Raw genomic sequence first — 16,960 nt, 5'->3', positions numbered from 1 at the left:
ACTTTTTTTACTTTTTTCATTTACTAAGGATTTATACACAATCGAAACCTGCAATATTGTAACAGCTATTTGTAACAAGGATGATTCTTTGATATTCGTTAGAATATGCCCTCTTTTGTGACTCTTGCAGTTTAATACGAGAAGTACCTACTGGCTTCTCTCGATTTCTGGTGAATCATAATACCTTTTTGCAATTTACTCATTCCTGGGTATTTCCATATTTGTTTAACTTCTATTAATACATTACTGTTTTACAATGTTAGTGAACAACGTGGCGTAATTTTATATAAAACAATCTTGGCTGAATTGTGCCGAACACAGCATAAATAGTATGTTATATCAAGTGCAGAACGAAGTATTTTGTAACTGCTCTTTCTTATGGCGTGGCTAAAGAACAGGCATTTTCCGCTTTCTTACAGTAATTATTAGTTTATTTTCCTTTCTTCACCATTTACATACTAATATTTGATGTGGCCTTTCCAAGAGATTCTGTATATATAATATCAATATTGTTTTAGTCTCTTTTTTATCTCTTCTGTCAAAGTTCACGATCTCAACTCGTAGTATTTTTTTTTCAAATTATTTATTTATTTTACATATTGTGGACATTACAAATTATAAGTTTAAGACGTTCACAACATGACATTTAGAAACAAAGAAATATTATTAAAACAGTTTTATGTACAGTATAAATGTGTAAATACAAAAAATATTAAGTATATAGGTACAAGGAAGTAAACCGGATGAGTTAAGCAGACCCTATTTTAGGAATTTAAAAAACAACGTCCACCTAAATTCACCCTCACGTAAGTGGAATATATCAATATCCGAAGCGATTTCATTAAACATGGTTATTGCCCTCCCAATTGGCATTACTAGTGGCAGGTTAGTTCTGCACCGTGGGAGAACAAACAACGGATGCCCTCGATTCCTAAGGTAATTATCAGAGACACACAAGCCAACAATTTCAAAATTTGGTTGATGATGGTCTGATTTAATTTGAATTTGAATTCAAACTAGTCAATTTTTCATTATATTATATCAAAAACAATTTATATATTTTATTCATATTAAAAAATATATATTTAACCTTTTTTAATACTAAAATAAGCCGCGAGGCCCAATAACAGCGGTGTAGTGTAACAGCATTGTATTTATTAATATAAGAAAAACAATCACAAACACCCATACTTTGAGAAAATCACATAAATATATTGTGACTTCACCGAGTCAAACTCGGGATCCCCGGATGAAAGGCCTGCACCTTATTCACTGGACTACATAATAAATACCCTAATTCTAAAAAAAATATTATTGTAGTTATACAATTATTGTATAGATATTAGAGAATTAATGTAAGTAAACACGTGGTGACATAACAATTAACGGAATATATTATTACGATAACCTTTGACAGTGTAGAAACAAATCACTGGTGATTGGGTAAGAGATATGAAGGTATTTTAAATTATACGAAGCGTAAAGTACCGGAAGTTTGCTGGTATTTGCCGTTTTCTGGAAACCAGGCTGCATAATAATCGAAGTTTATAGAATCACGAATCGATACGAGGAAATGAATATCTCACAAACTGGCTCTTGCTCCGAAGAAGCCGCGTAACATGACGTCAGGATCTGTTTACCTTCCACGTCCGGCTATATAATCGACAACACCGGCTTGAACCGGAAGTAATTAACTGTATCGCTGGCATATATTATGTATGATAATTAGGACTAAAAAATTGGTACTACATAATATTCAGTATTAAAAACTAAAAATTTATGTTTAATGCTTTGATTGGTTAATAAATTATTTTCCTTTAACACTTAGGTCGCTGGCTGAGCAAAAATGCACTTTTTTAAATGTGCATTTGATTCAGGTTAAGAACCCAGTAGATTTGGTGGGTGGTTAGAAAACAACTATTCTTCGTGAAAAGTCTATTAATATTACCATTACTTTTTAGAGGTACCTACTTACTAAGAAGCTACACCGCTTAAAGGATAAAGGTAATTTATTTAATGCTATTATTAAAAAACATTGATTAAAAAATATTATATACTTTTCGATCATCCCGTAGATATGTAGAGAATATTCTCACATTTAGATATACTGCAAATGGTTTGCAAAACTTATATAGGTTTTGTATTGGGTGTTTAGTAGTTTTCCCACAAACTTTCAAAAAATAAACGAACTTTTCTACAAAAATATATCGGAGCTTTGTCGATGAAATGATAAAATGAATTTTGTAAGACGAACTGTTCAATAAAAAATATGCTATTTAATATAAATAGTAAATGTCAGACAGGGTCTACTGCAGGATGAAAGCTTTCACATACTCCTTACATTCTACATTTACATTCACATATATTATTAAGAGTGCAACCTACCGAAGTTTTTTGTCATTGGAAAAATGTGAGATTTTTAATTTAGTCATTTCAACCAACCAAATACTATGAGATTTTTCATGTTGTCATGAGAACTATACGGTCAAAAGGTTACCGAAAATCCTAAATCGTTTTGGAATTATGTAAAATCATTAAGAAGCAATGGTGGGTTTACGAATAAGATGAGTTGGAAGAGCGATGAAGTGACCGGACATGAAGTGGCAGAAGCATTTTCTGATCATTTCAAGTCTGTCTATGCAAGCAGTATTCCGAATCTGGATGTTGCCTCAAGGTCAAGAAAATCATCGTGTGGTGCTCAATCCGTCGATATTCTTTCAATTAATGAAGGCAATATATTTAGGTATATTAAAAAAACTAAAGAATACTCGCTCTTTTGGACCTGATTATGTCCCTACATTTTTTAAAGGGTTGTATTGACTTTGTCAAAGGCCCACTTTCATATATATTTAATTTAAAAATGGAGACGGTATCTTTCCGCAAATGTGGAAGATGTATAAATGAGAACTCTGCTATTTTGGTCAGTGTTCACCTGTGTAACCCTGATAACTATCTTAGAAATAGGGAGCATCAGATGTTTATTCTCCCGAGGTGCAGAACCAACCTACCACTGGTAATGCCAATTAGGAGGGCGATAACTATGTTCAACCAAATTGTTTCGGGTGTTTTATATACATTTATATTACACTTGCGTGAGGGTGAGTTTAGGTGGATGCTATTTTATAAATTCTTAAAATAGGATCTCCTTAGCAAACTCGGTGTACTTCATTGAACTAATATATATATATGTATAATTGTATTTTCACTGCTTTTGCTTTTGTATGTTTATATTAATATGTTCTCTTTTTATATTTTATTTTTTATCCCTTTTATTACTTTTATTTTTCTTTCTTCTTTAAAATAATAATCATGTCATGTTGTGAACGTCTTAAACTTATAATTTGTAATGTCTACAATATGTAAAAAAAATAAATAAATTGAAAATTGAAATAAATTGAGACTGACACAGGCAAATCAATGAGAGTCTGTATCGATTCTAAAGTTTGATGATGATAACATATAAATAGGTAGTCTATAGAATATAGTGCAGACATATAAAAAATATTGCAATTTAAAAAAAACTGTGGAATAAGTTATTACCAATTTAAAAGTGGATTAGTCCAATAAGTGGGCACTTATTTTAATTCAGAACCTCATTTAATAGTTGGCTCGGTTTATAAATGGGAATTAAATTAACGAAAAAAATCGAGAGGACTACTATAAATTATTTAAAAAGCTTTCAATGAGTCCAATTTTCAATTAGATATTTCAAGGGTAGGCCCCGTAAATTTGGTTTCGAGATCCCATTTGCCGCCTCTGCTGAAAATGTTTATTTTCACTTTGGGAAATTTCTTTTTCATTTTGGATTGTTTAAAAAAAACTTTAATGCGGTGAAGTTTCCATGGAAAATTCAGTGCACACATTTTTGGGGCTTTTTATTAACTATTGTTTGTGATCTTTTCCCCGTTTATTCAAGAATTTTCCGGAGCTTTTTTCAATATTCTTTCGATACACTACTGTTAATAAATGATACGATATTATCAATTGTTTGGCATATTCCAGTACCTAAAGAGAGTTCGCACGTAAAAACACATCAGCGAAAATATACTGTTAAGCATAACAGTTCTTGATATTATTATTATATTATATTGAAGATGTATCGTATATTGTCTTATTTTGATTATCTTCAACTACATATATTATTATATTAAAAAAATATATTAACTTTTTCTCAATGAGTATTATACAAGATGTATGAAAGCAATATTATTTATCTAATATAAATCACTTGGAACAAATTCAGAAACATAAATATTGGACAAAATTGTAGTAAAAGTATTCCGAATAGGACGTGTGCTTTGCCGATTCTGGTAAATTTCGAAATCAAGTCAGAATTTCATACCAAGTCATCGAAAATTTAAAAAAATATCAATGCAATATAATGCAACCTTGATTCCTAGACAGTTGCAGAATCTTGATATTTAAAATTATAAAAGATTGCCACCTTACGGAATTTAAAACAACACTAAAATATTGTATTCTCGTTAGAAAATTTCACCGCTTGGACTATAATTCAATTCAATTTATTTTATTATTTTGATCATATTGTAGACATTACAAATTATAAGTTTAACACGTTCATGATATGACATGACTGTAAAGAAGAAAAAAAAGTTTAAAAAGCGTTAAAAATGAAAATATAAAAAGAGATCATAATATTACAAACAAACAAAAGCAACGAAAATACAAGTAGGTACACCGAGTTTGCTAAGGATACCCTATTTTAAGAATTTATAAAATAGCGTCCACCGAACTCACCTCACGTAAGTGGAATATATCAACACCCGAAGTAATTTGATTGAACATAGTTATCGCCCTCACAATTGGTATTACCCGTAGCGGTTGGTTCTGCACCTTGAGAGAATAAACAATCGATTTGGGTTAACGTCCCATTTGCTATTTTTCTCTAATATAAATATTTCTGAGTTTTTTCAAAGTTTTAAACGAATTTATATGTAATATTTTGTTTGTAGAGTATAATTAAGTTTGTGTAAAATTCAATAAAAAACTTATAATGTCAATTCAATCTCTGTAAAATGCAATTCCATCGAAATTCTATAAATCTTTTACTGGTGACCTAACGAGGTTAATATCTTTGTTGGAAAGAGTGCAGTTAAAAATAAACTCATTCGATATAATTACATCGAACAAAATGCTTTTGTTCTGTGATTGTGAGAATGTTTTGTACAATTCTACAGCTTTGTTATATTTATCAGGTTTATAGCCTCAGATAAAGGTAGAATCAAACAACTTGTGTATTGAAAAAAAAAATTAAAAAAATGTGCATTTGTAGACCCAGTTACTTAAGTCGCTAGTCAATAATATTGTTTATTGTTCCCACGAAGGTTGTATTTGGGAAATATTTATTCTCATGTCATCAAATTACTCGTTTTATATTGACCAATAACAAGCGGGACACTATTTGATTAGACTACCTGTCTCCTTGATATTATAAATGTACTGAATTGAGACATTATTTCTATTACATCTTACATCCCATTCAGATTTTAATATACACATAGTGCCACCAGTTACCACCATTTAATATAAGGGAAGATTAATCATGACGCCAGATTTCACGTAAATTCATACACAATACGTCATATGTGAGTTTAATGAAGTGGCTTTGGTGGTGGTAACGTAACAACTATTGTATATTGGAAAATTCTTTGTTTTTCCATCTAAGTAATATTAGCTATGTTTATTCTGATATGCCGCATATGCTGTCCAGTTATATTAGAGTTTTATCTGCAAGTAATTCCTTTAAAGCAGACTTTACATAAGTATAGTGCTAGTATAATGCTAGTATATTAACATGCCAAAAAATCATCACCTGTCCATACTGTGCCACAGCCGCCATCTTGAAAAATTACAGACAATTTTTAGTTTTTTATAATGGATAAAAAATTCGGCAAATATTAACTAAGTACACTTTTTAACTAATTGTGCATCCCATGGTCTATTTTTAATAAAATAGCTGGCTATTTAAAATCAGCTGCTATTTTCCAAGATGTAAATTTGTACTATACATACCTATGAATGCAAAGCCTCATCTTTAGGGGAATTACTTACGGTTAAAGTATTTATTCTAAAAGTGGTGAGGTGAGGTGCGGTTATAGGGGCACGTGCTTACACCCAAAAGAAGTCAAGCCAGATAACTCTGTTCAACCAAATCGTTTCGGATGTTGATATAATCCACCTACGTGAGGATGAGTATAATATGTGGGCGTTGTTTTATAAAATCTTAAAATAGGGCCCACTTAGCTTAATTGGTATGCTTCCATGATTTATAATTTTTGTATCTATTGACTTTTTATATGGTTTTTGTGATACTGCATATATTTATTTCTTCTTTACACTGTTTTTATACTATTTCTTAGTTTTTAAATGTCATGTTGTGAATGTCTGAAATTAATAATTTGCAATATTCACAGTATGTAAAAATAAATCAATTTGAATTTTGACAGTAGCGGTGGAGTGGTGAGGTGAGGTACTGACAGAAGGGCGCGTGTAAGCGTAACCTAAGCGTTGTTGAATAATGTACTTACAGCAGCTTATTACGAGTAGGTAATGTATAGTGGTCAGATAGCAATGTTGGATGAAGTGCATATAGATGGGCGTCTAGATTCAATCATTGTTTTTAAAAATAAATCGAATTTATTTATTAAATAAATATACAAAAGATAAAAAAAAAATATTCATTATGTATATTGCTAGTGCTGTGATAATTACAAAAGGCGAAAATGTTACTACCGCACTTTTACTTATCTAGTTTAATGATTTTTTTCGGAAGGGAAATGAAATTAATGTTCTCATCGGATATCCCATATAATAACTATGCAACTAGTAGGTGCTCTATCATAAAATTTTGACAGCCTCTTCCGCAGTTACGGCAAAAACTCCGCAACTAAAAAGTACCTACTGTAAATTTCCTTGCTTAATCAACGGAAGAATAATTAATCAGTTGACTATAATTTAGTATAAAACATTTAAAGAAATATAAATCCTTGTAAACATAATCCGGATTATCTTCTAAATAAAAATTAACTAAATAATACAATAATATTCCGATTCTAAAGTAAATAATAAAAAAATAAATAAAAACAAGTCGAACACGCTACCATTTTCCTAATTAAAGCTGTATTATTTTAAATTCTTGAAACACACTAAAATCAAGATACTACTTAAAAATTTGGCTAAAGTGAGCAATGTATAGACCGGTCAACCGTGTATATCGCTCAATGCTCACACGGTTGTAGACATTTTCACAATTAAAAAAAAGAAATTTCCTGTCGTTATTTAATCTTAGCACCTATATAATGCATGTGAAGCATCAAAGACAGGATATTTTATTATACATATAAGCTAGACAGCCTATTTAGTCTTTTACGTTTCAAATAATATATCACGAAAACTGTATATATAATATTAACTGAAGGGTAACTTTGTGGGTATATGAAAATCTCAGTAGAAGTAAAGATAATACGATGAATTGCAGTGATGATGAAAATTCGTGATGACAATGTTCATAATAATTATGAAAATGGAGTACAAAGTAAAAAGTTTTACTTTTAACTGTAACTACGGTTTGGAGATCCACAGACGCCATTTAAAATAATATAAGTAAGCAAATACAATTAAATAACTAGGTACTTTGATTCAATATTACAAATTTAATGATAGTCAACCATATTATCTAAATTTGAAATAATACATCGGGCGTATTATTAGAAAATTTTGTTGTGATTAATATTGTAACCAGTATGTTCCTGAAATGTTTAAAATTATAATTTATAACGTTCGATTTATGTAAATAAATATATTTAAATGTATTGTCTATGTTATTTTTTTCTTCTAAAATATTTTTTTATCTCACAATTCATGTAAATCAAGCCAACGAAGTAATGGCATCCTTAGTGAAATATCTTATGTGGGACTTCCCCGGCTGCCCTACCAACTACGGGCTATTTCCAACCGGCGGGTTTTTAATGATTTTTTAACTGCTTTCCTCAGCAATTTTTCCCGGTCTTCTTCGTCTTTCCCGATTCCGTTCTGCGGTTGGCAGCGTAATTAATTGTTCACTTCCGCTCGTGGCATTTCCTGGACGAGATTGCCCGTGTTGGTTGGTTTGTTGCCATCGAACGCGGGAGAAAAAAACAACAAAAAAGGCTAAAAACACTGCGCCAGAAAAACAGTCCGCCACGGATGTGTACTTTGCCACCGAGAGGGATAAATTGCAATCGTACAACTTTGAAATTTATCCAGGGTGACTCAAAACAATGAACTACACATTTACTAAAAAGTTAAGGGGGGACATGCTCGTCGAAGGTCAAAATTGAGTTTTTATTGTATTTTCAAACCATGATACTGGACACTCCTTAAACGTTGTAGATAATCTATTTATATAATTTTGAAGCCTTATTATCCTTTATAGTTATTTTAAACATTTGATGACTGCATAAAGTATTTTTGTTACATAAAATAGTATTCTTTTAAACCTCTCGCTCTAATGTTTTAAAATATAGTCATATTTCGGTACATAACTGTGCAGTGGTGTTAAAATTTTTTTACATTTATTAATTTTTAAATGCATTTATAAAACCATTAGTATAATTTATTACGAGATAATTTTTGTAAAATATTCACGATAAAAATTACATTGATAATCTCTGTGATCCCAAATTTGACAAGAATTAGGCATTTTATTATTCAAAAAATCGGCAAGATTTACACATTTGAAGATGATTCTAAAGATATTTATTATAAGCTATGTCTTTGACCATTCAAGTGTAATAAACATCTTATGAATAATGATTGCTTTATAATAATTATTGACCTAAGAATAAGGTAGTGTTTTTTTGAAATACGCCATTTCTTTTGGCATTCCCCAGTGGTTAAGCTACAACATACGGCCGTAGTCATAAATTGACAAACTATAATTAAAGTAGGGAGTAAAATTATGTTAACGCGCGTGTTTGAACTGTTTATTGAGTCACCCTGTGAGCAGCATTGATGGTCAAAAACCATTGCACGTAAATGATGTCTTAATATATTACATATTGTGATAGGTGTTTACAAGCACACGGTTGCAGAATGGCTGCTTGTTAATAGTAGGTCTGGCAAGGATAATGATGTCAGGTAGGTAGAAATTTCTATTTTATTAGGACCGCCATAATTGGCCTAACCATTATCTATTGTTTTTATTACTTTTTTTTGAGAATGGCCATGAAATTGTTAACAGTATTCTTGGGACTACAAATGGAATTGTAGTTGGGAATCACTGTCATTAAGTAATATATTTATAGAAAATATATTGACATACTTACAATTATTTAAGTTACATTTTATTGGCACAATCTGTACTAGCGAGATACAGTTAAGTTTTTCTACACAGCGAAATAGTTATGATCATTAATTCGGGCTAACTGTGCGACAGTGCAATTCCGTAGAGTATCTACTCAAGATTCGAAATATATTTTTTTTATATTTTGGCTTCTGCTACAAGTAAGGACAGCGTATTTGTATTTGATTTAAAAGTGTATTTCTTGTGCGCCAGTTCAAACAATTTAAGCACACTGGTTTAAATGGTATACAAACAATAATTTTAATTTAGTTTACCATTTGGACTGTTATAATTTATAATATACAATAATAAAATTGTATATCAAGTAACGTGTTGTCGGACATGAACATTTTTTTTTAAAATAGGTATATTATATTTTATGCAGTGCCGAATGTTCTTTATTATTGATGACGTTAAAAAACATAACTAACTACATTCTATCATGGTCCACAAAGCATAAGGTCCATCACCATGTCTGCACCATTGCAGTACGTAGATTGATTTTGTAGTACTACTGCATAGTGAGGTAAGATCGACACGATAACAGGATTCCATGTACGTGGGATGAGTTTAGGTGGACATAAAAAATATGTTTTTATAATACGGTGGTTGGACCAATTATGGCAGCCTTGATAACTTACTTATAATACCTTACCTATGTAACATCATTATCCTTGCCAGGCCTATTATTAAAAGGCAGTCATTCTTCAACCATGTAATTGTTAACACCTGTAACATATTCATGACGTCATTACGAGTACTAATTTTTCCCCGTCAATCGCTACGCGCAGGGTGACTCAATAACCAGTTGTCGCGCGAGAGTGGTAGTGCTAGTGAGTGAGAACCAGACCATGGAACCAGCCTCATCCTCATTAAAGGTCTGGCATCCTTGGTATAGACCCCCCCATTATCCGAATCATCTCTGTTCTTTTACAGTTCACTAAAAAGCGGCACCATACGGTCTACATCGCTTATTTTGGTGAACTTTGTTGTACATTATTTATACGATGTTTTTAATTATACTGTTTTATATTTTTTAATACTTTCACACATTTATTTGTTCCCCCCATGTAATGTTGTGAACGTCTTGGATTTATAATTAATTTGTAAAATTCACTAAGTTAATTTATTTATTTATTTATTAACGGAACATGCACCTACGTACAACAAAATACACACACTCGGATTTGAATATCGATGACCCAGTATTGAACGGTAACAAGTCAAAAATTTGACATTTCGCGATATTGGTAACAAAATACTCGTAAAAATGAGCTCTTGTCGGTTTTGCAAAAAAATCGAAAAAAAGTCATTTGGATTCCTTTGAGAGCCAAAAACACCCATATGATATTTTACAAACTATCAAACAAAACCAGTTTTGTATAGATAAGGGGGGGGCAAACTTTTTGGATGGAGGGCCAAATTCAAGAATTCAAAATGAGCGGCGGGCCGCAAGTAAAATACTATTTTTAGAAACACTATTTATTATCACGAAGAAAAACCTTACAAAAAAATTAATGAGAAGAATGAAACTGTTGTACATTTTTTAAAATTCAGATGTTAATTTTATATTTGATATTCTCAAAACTGCTTGTAAATGGGCATCGGAGATATTTGATCGTAAAGAATTTTTATTCAGGTTCATGATCGAAAATGTTTGTTCACATAATATATAGGTTGATCCAAAAATAACGAACATTTTTCTTGCATAATCTTTAAGTTGGTCGAATTTGTCTGAATTAAGGGCATTGTAAAATTTGGAGATTTCTTTACGACGATGCAATTCTCTTAAATCAGTGTCACACTGCAGATCAATAATCTCAAGTTGTAGCTCTGTCGGTACACTATCAATATCTATTGAAAATGGATCGCGAACTGCTAAACTTGTCTCAATTTTTCGGTCAGTCACCAAATCTTTGTGAAAAATCGTCATAAAGAGCTTTGATAATTATTTTACCATATTCTACAAATTTATATTCTGGTATATTCAGCAACTTCAAAGTTGGATAGTGGTCCACGTTGTTATTCGATATTTGTCGAAGGAATAACTTGAGTTTTAATTGAAATCCATTCAAGCTTTTTACCATAGCATAGGCATAATATATATTTTTTTCCTTGCAACGCGGAGTTAAAATTATTTAAATGTGTCACGATGTTCAACGTAGAAAATAGTGGTTACATAGTGTGAGACGAGACGCAAGGAAGACGTACTGAGATAATACATTTACGAAACAATAAATTCTTAAAATTTTAGTCTATTGTCAATATTTTTTAAAAATTATAAAAAAAATATTCGTAATCAGAAGTACAATTAATGATGGCGGGCCACAAACAAATACCCGCGAGCCGCAGTTTGCCCTCCCCTGGATAGATCCATTTTGAATTATTTCCATTTAAAACTGGCGATTGACCATACGTTTTAATTTAGAATAGATAAATTCTGACATGTATCCTTTTAAAACTTGTCAAATCTTGTGTATTGTAAAATATTCAAAATATTTAACATGCTTATCTCAACACTACGTTTTTTGAGTTGTTACTGTTTAGTACTGGGTCATCAATATGATTCATCCGGTAGTGTCACAAGATTCCGGAATGTGACACTTTCAACATCCGACCCCAGCTACGTGTCAGCTCACTCCCTGTCAGCATACTCTAGTAGTATTTGTAGTATTTGTAACGCAATTGTACCGGTGTACCCCTAAGATTCGGCAATATATCGATTCTCAAAGCTTATAAGTCGTGACCTTTGGGTCTTGATAGGATACATGTCATAGTCATATTTGGGAATAGGTAGCACGCACGCGTTGAATAAGTGGAATTTGTTCCTCATATAATACGATGTTGAATTCCATACTAGTTATATCTGTTATCTTGTCAAATACTGTGATATTTGTAATCTGCATAATAATATACGCTGTAGCCAAATCGCAAAGCGCTTAACCAGTATGTAGGTACTCCAGCTAATCACAAATGCATGCAAAACATGAACCCTCTATGTGCCGATTTAAAAAGAGGTTCAGAAACAGAGTGACCTTGTCAGGATCAATGTTTGAGAGCTACTCGTTAGTCCTGTTTCAAAATAAATAGTCTCATAATTTGACCTGCTTTAACACATTTGGAGGTAAAAACGAACAAATAGTTTTGTAGATTTCTTTGGCCCAACTGTAACGAATCAGTCGATGTTTGAGTGGTTATTTGAATTGTATTGTACAATATATCTTAACGTCCACATCGGAAAATAAAGTCTCGGGTCCAAATTTCAGGTCTAGCAAAATTATTTGTTGTTTTTTTAAGTGTGTATTTAATCAGTATTATCATAATATTGAGCAAGTTGCTAACATCCATTTTTAGTAAAAAAACAAAAATCTGATACGAAATCCCTTCGTAACACGGTAAAGATTCACATAAGACAATTATTGTGGTACTCAAGAGATAAAAATGTCCGATCGAAGAACGTTCTTTGGAAGTACGCGATAACACAATGCATATTATGATCAACATGAATGGAATTAGCTTTGGGAAGCAATTGTTCTGCAATGTAATATTCAGACAAATGATTATCATCAATATTATGACTATATCGGGGGTTTACTTCCTTACTTAGGTCCATAGCTGACTGAACACTCATCATCTAGGTGTCTCTATCTCAAGTACGTTCTCTTCATTTCGACACATTCAGCATCTCTGTATTCTTTCAAAAAATTCTTACCAGGTTTTCTTCATAAGCCTTATCGAGAGCTATTGCATCTAATGTAGAGTAGGGGGCCCAACTTTGCGTCCGCACTTCCCAAGATAATCAGATGACTATATAGATATACAATACCTATATCAAGTTTGTCTTATCATCATGTCTTAGTCATCATGTCTTAAGCGTAGGGTGTTCAACCAATGTGTGCTACCCGTGCTCACTTATGGCTGCGAGACGTGGACCCTCAACACGAGAGATGTCCAAAGGCTAAGAGTCACACAGCGAGGCATGGAGAGGTGTATGTTGGGCATCACGCGAAAGGACCGTAAGAGAAACGAATGGGTTAGGAAGCAGACAAAAGTACGCGATGTAATAGACGTTGCAAAACAGCTGAAATAGAGATGGGCGGGGCACATTACTCGCCGAAAGGACGGCCGCTGGACAAATGCCGTCATCCAGTGGTACACAAGGGGCACGAAACGGCCACAGGGTCGCCCTAAAAGCCGCTGGATTGACGAACTGGTAAAGTTCGGCGTAAATACGTGGCAGCGAACGACACAGGACCGTGAGAGTTGGAGAAAGCTTGGGGAGGCCTTCATCCAGCAGTGGATTTACCCCGGCTGATGATGATATCAAGTTTGAATTGTGCGGACGCTATACCTTTGTTTAAGTTATCAATATATGTACACAAATACTACTCGGAGAATTTTGTTACCGAGATTTTATTAAAGTACCATTATTTATTCTTTTTCATGGCAACCGTTGCTATATGACACCAAATCACCGTAATCGTCCTTGTTCCGTTTTGTTTCCCATGATATACAAAAGAAAAAACAAAAAAAAAACAGACTTTGACCCGAAAAAAATAACTACATGTTTTATGCAAGAGATGTCTGAACTTATAACATATTCGTGCCCAAAATATGCCGTAGCTGTAACTGGTGTTTATGGCAGAGATGGGGTTATCGTAGACCCGACGTAGCGCCACCGTAGAGGCGTAGCGTTTTAATGCATTAGTGAAAATGAAGAGTGATGGTACAAGCCAGGCTTGAATTACGGATGTCCAACAGATGTGAACAGACTTTAATTTTCATAGAAAGTCATTAGTTAGATTGGAGTTTTGGTTGTTGTCTTCCAACAGGCGCCATTATTAGCGTACTGTTAACAATATGTAATGGATAAATTGTCATAAAGTGTTAATATAAAAATGTAATATTATACTCCTGAAGTAATCTATATTGATTTTTATTTTTGGAACTTTTAAGTACTGGATAAATATAGTATTATGTATATCATTTTATTTTAAAATTACTTTCAAATATAAAATACACAAATATATTATATAATATAGCAGTGCCATTTCTGAATTAGTCCCGGTCTGTTAGTATCTCAGTCTCTGTATCGCTCCGCACAACATCTCATTCTACCCAAATTCGGACCTCGGAACTTATATTCGAGTGACATGTCCAATTATGGTCCGCTATTTAGGAATATTTAGGAAATAATTATTATAATTGAGTCAGCTACTAAATGGAGTTTGCGTCATCGGATATAGCTGACTATTTGGAAAAATGGATTTCGTGGAAATTATAATTGCAGTAAGCTATCTACTGAGTTTGCCATAATTGGACACTACGGGAAATGAATGTTAAAGAATTTTTAATTGCGGTAATGTATTTAATATCACCAATCAATATGCTGACATGGATAGAGTTGACACCAATAAATTTAATATAATACATTCAAGAGGAGATAATTCAAAGAATAAATTATCACTGGAGAAGAGTCATCATTCTATGATATTTGATAGGTATTAAAATACCTAAAAGGCAATTACAAGTTTCTGAATTAGTAAAATAATTAAGTTTAGTTTAAGTCTGGATGAACAAAATATGAAGAAGAGTATAAACAGGTCTTCATCCAGCGGTAGATTTAAAAGTAACTAACCTGATAATGAGTTGCCTAGAAAATACTTCACGCCTTACAATGTTGTCCTTTTTGAGCAGTTTAATATTAACAATTGATTTTAAAATCTAAATGCATAAATTTATTTAAAAATAAATGTTAGGAATGAAAAATCACGTTATACATAATCATTTTTAAAGATTAATATTGTATTTATTCTGTTCTGGCACTAAAGTCTTACTAACCAATCAAAGATCCATATTTATTACACTGTTGAGGATTTTGCATATCTTGAAGGAGAAGTTAAAATTTGTCTACTAATTTAAAAAAAAATGACAATATCACTCATTCATATTTACGGGAGTTCAGTAGGAATCCTTGTGTAGTAACAAAAAATAATGCCCAAATATTTTTTACAATTTTCTTAAATCTTTTGGAGAATGTGAGGTTTGATTATAGGCTACTCATTTGTGTAACATCGTTGCCATAATATAGGCTCGTTTAGTTGACAGGGATATGCAATGAATGGTAACATGAGTCGCCTGTTTACCAACAATGTTTTGGTTTTTACTGTTTCAATAACCTTTCTCAATTGTCTCTAAAGCCGTACTTCCCCAAAAACCAAGTTTTCCCAGCGACGACGCGTGAAAGCCCCCGTCCTTTATGCCCGCGTGAAATATGACACGAGAGATTATTATCCCGTGTAAAGTTCTCGCATAAATAAACCGCCGAACGCGAGACTCTGACGCAGGTCAGGCGGACGACGTCAAGCGAAAATCGCCCTTATTATTTGGTACAAATTAGAGCGTAGCGGCGAGAGACAGCGACGTTCACACCACTTGCTTTAACTCTTTTTTTTCATTGGATCAATAATTCGATGTTAATATTAGTTACCTCACGAAGAAGTTTCTTCACAGATTTAGTTTTACGAATGATACATGTTAGTCCCTTGCTCAATGTATTAGGTTAATGCTCAGGGTCTCAGCATACATATAAGTTTGGCAAAATTGTGAATTGAAACAGAGACTGACGACATTACAAGCGGATACCTTAATACTCAGTAATTGCAAGCGCTGATTATTTTGACGACTTATGAAATAAAACGAGTCAACCAAAGTCGTTCACGAACACCTTTTCTATAATACAGAGCCGAAATATATGATGGTCAAACTAAAAAATACTTTAATTACTGGTTACATTGGCTGCAAGAATTTTTAATTACGGGTTCATTGGTAGCAACAATTCACACTCTCCGGAAAATGCAATCCACAAGAAGTTTTAAATACACTCAACTGTGACTTAAATTAGTATTAAATCTTAAGATGATCGCGGAAAAATGAATTTCTTATACATGTATGGTAACTATTATTTTATTCAAATGAATAAAGCACAAAATTGATAATTCAAGATAAGTAAGCTCTGCAACTGTGCTCTATTTATTTCTAATATTTCTTGGTAGAATAATTTATAATCACCCGTATGTATTGTATTGATTTACTATATAAGGTAGAGTTAAGAGTGTTCGTTGTCAGTGTGTGTTTACCTTTGGTGAGTGTACACGACGCCTGAAGATGCCAAAAGGCAAAACCTGGGTCGCAGAAAGCGACCTAAATGGAATAATACAGAGCTTGAATCCATTAGAATACATATTTAAATTGGAGGTACGACCGGAAATACTGGCATTGTGGTTACGAGGCGTATTACGGTTCCTTATTTTTTATGCAAATAGAGTTTATAACTTGGTTGGAGCGGACCCTTTTTTGAGTTGCTCTACTCCAGCTCCGCTCCAGGGCCTAATACTTACTCCAACTCCGCTCCAGGGTCTGCTGCGCTCCGGGTAAAAAAATAAATGTTATATGTATAAAAATGTTAAAAAAAAATAAGTAGTTTTAAAATAATCGTCATTTTCATTATATATTCTATGAAACAAAATTCCAGGAAATCGTCTCTCATTATTTGCCTTTTCTGTAAAAAAAGTGAGGTTATTTATCACTTGGCAGTATTGGCGTATTTCAAATAAT

This window comes from Rhyacophila brunnea, unplaced genomic scaffold, assembly GCF_057557595.1.
Source record: "Rhyacophila brunnea isolate RB1 unplaced genomic scaffold, BYU_Rbru_1.0 scaffold_15, whole genome shotgun sequence".
Lineage (NCBI taxonomy): Eukaryota > Metazoa > Arthropoda > Insecta > Trichoptera > Rhyacophilidae > Rhyacophila > Rhyacophila brunnea.
Note: the sequence above shows the minus strand (reverse complement) of the source record.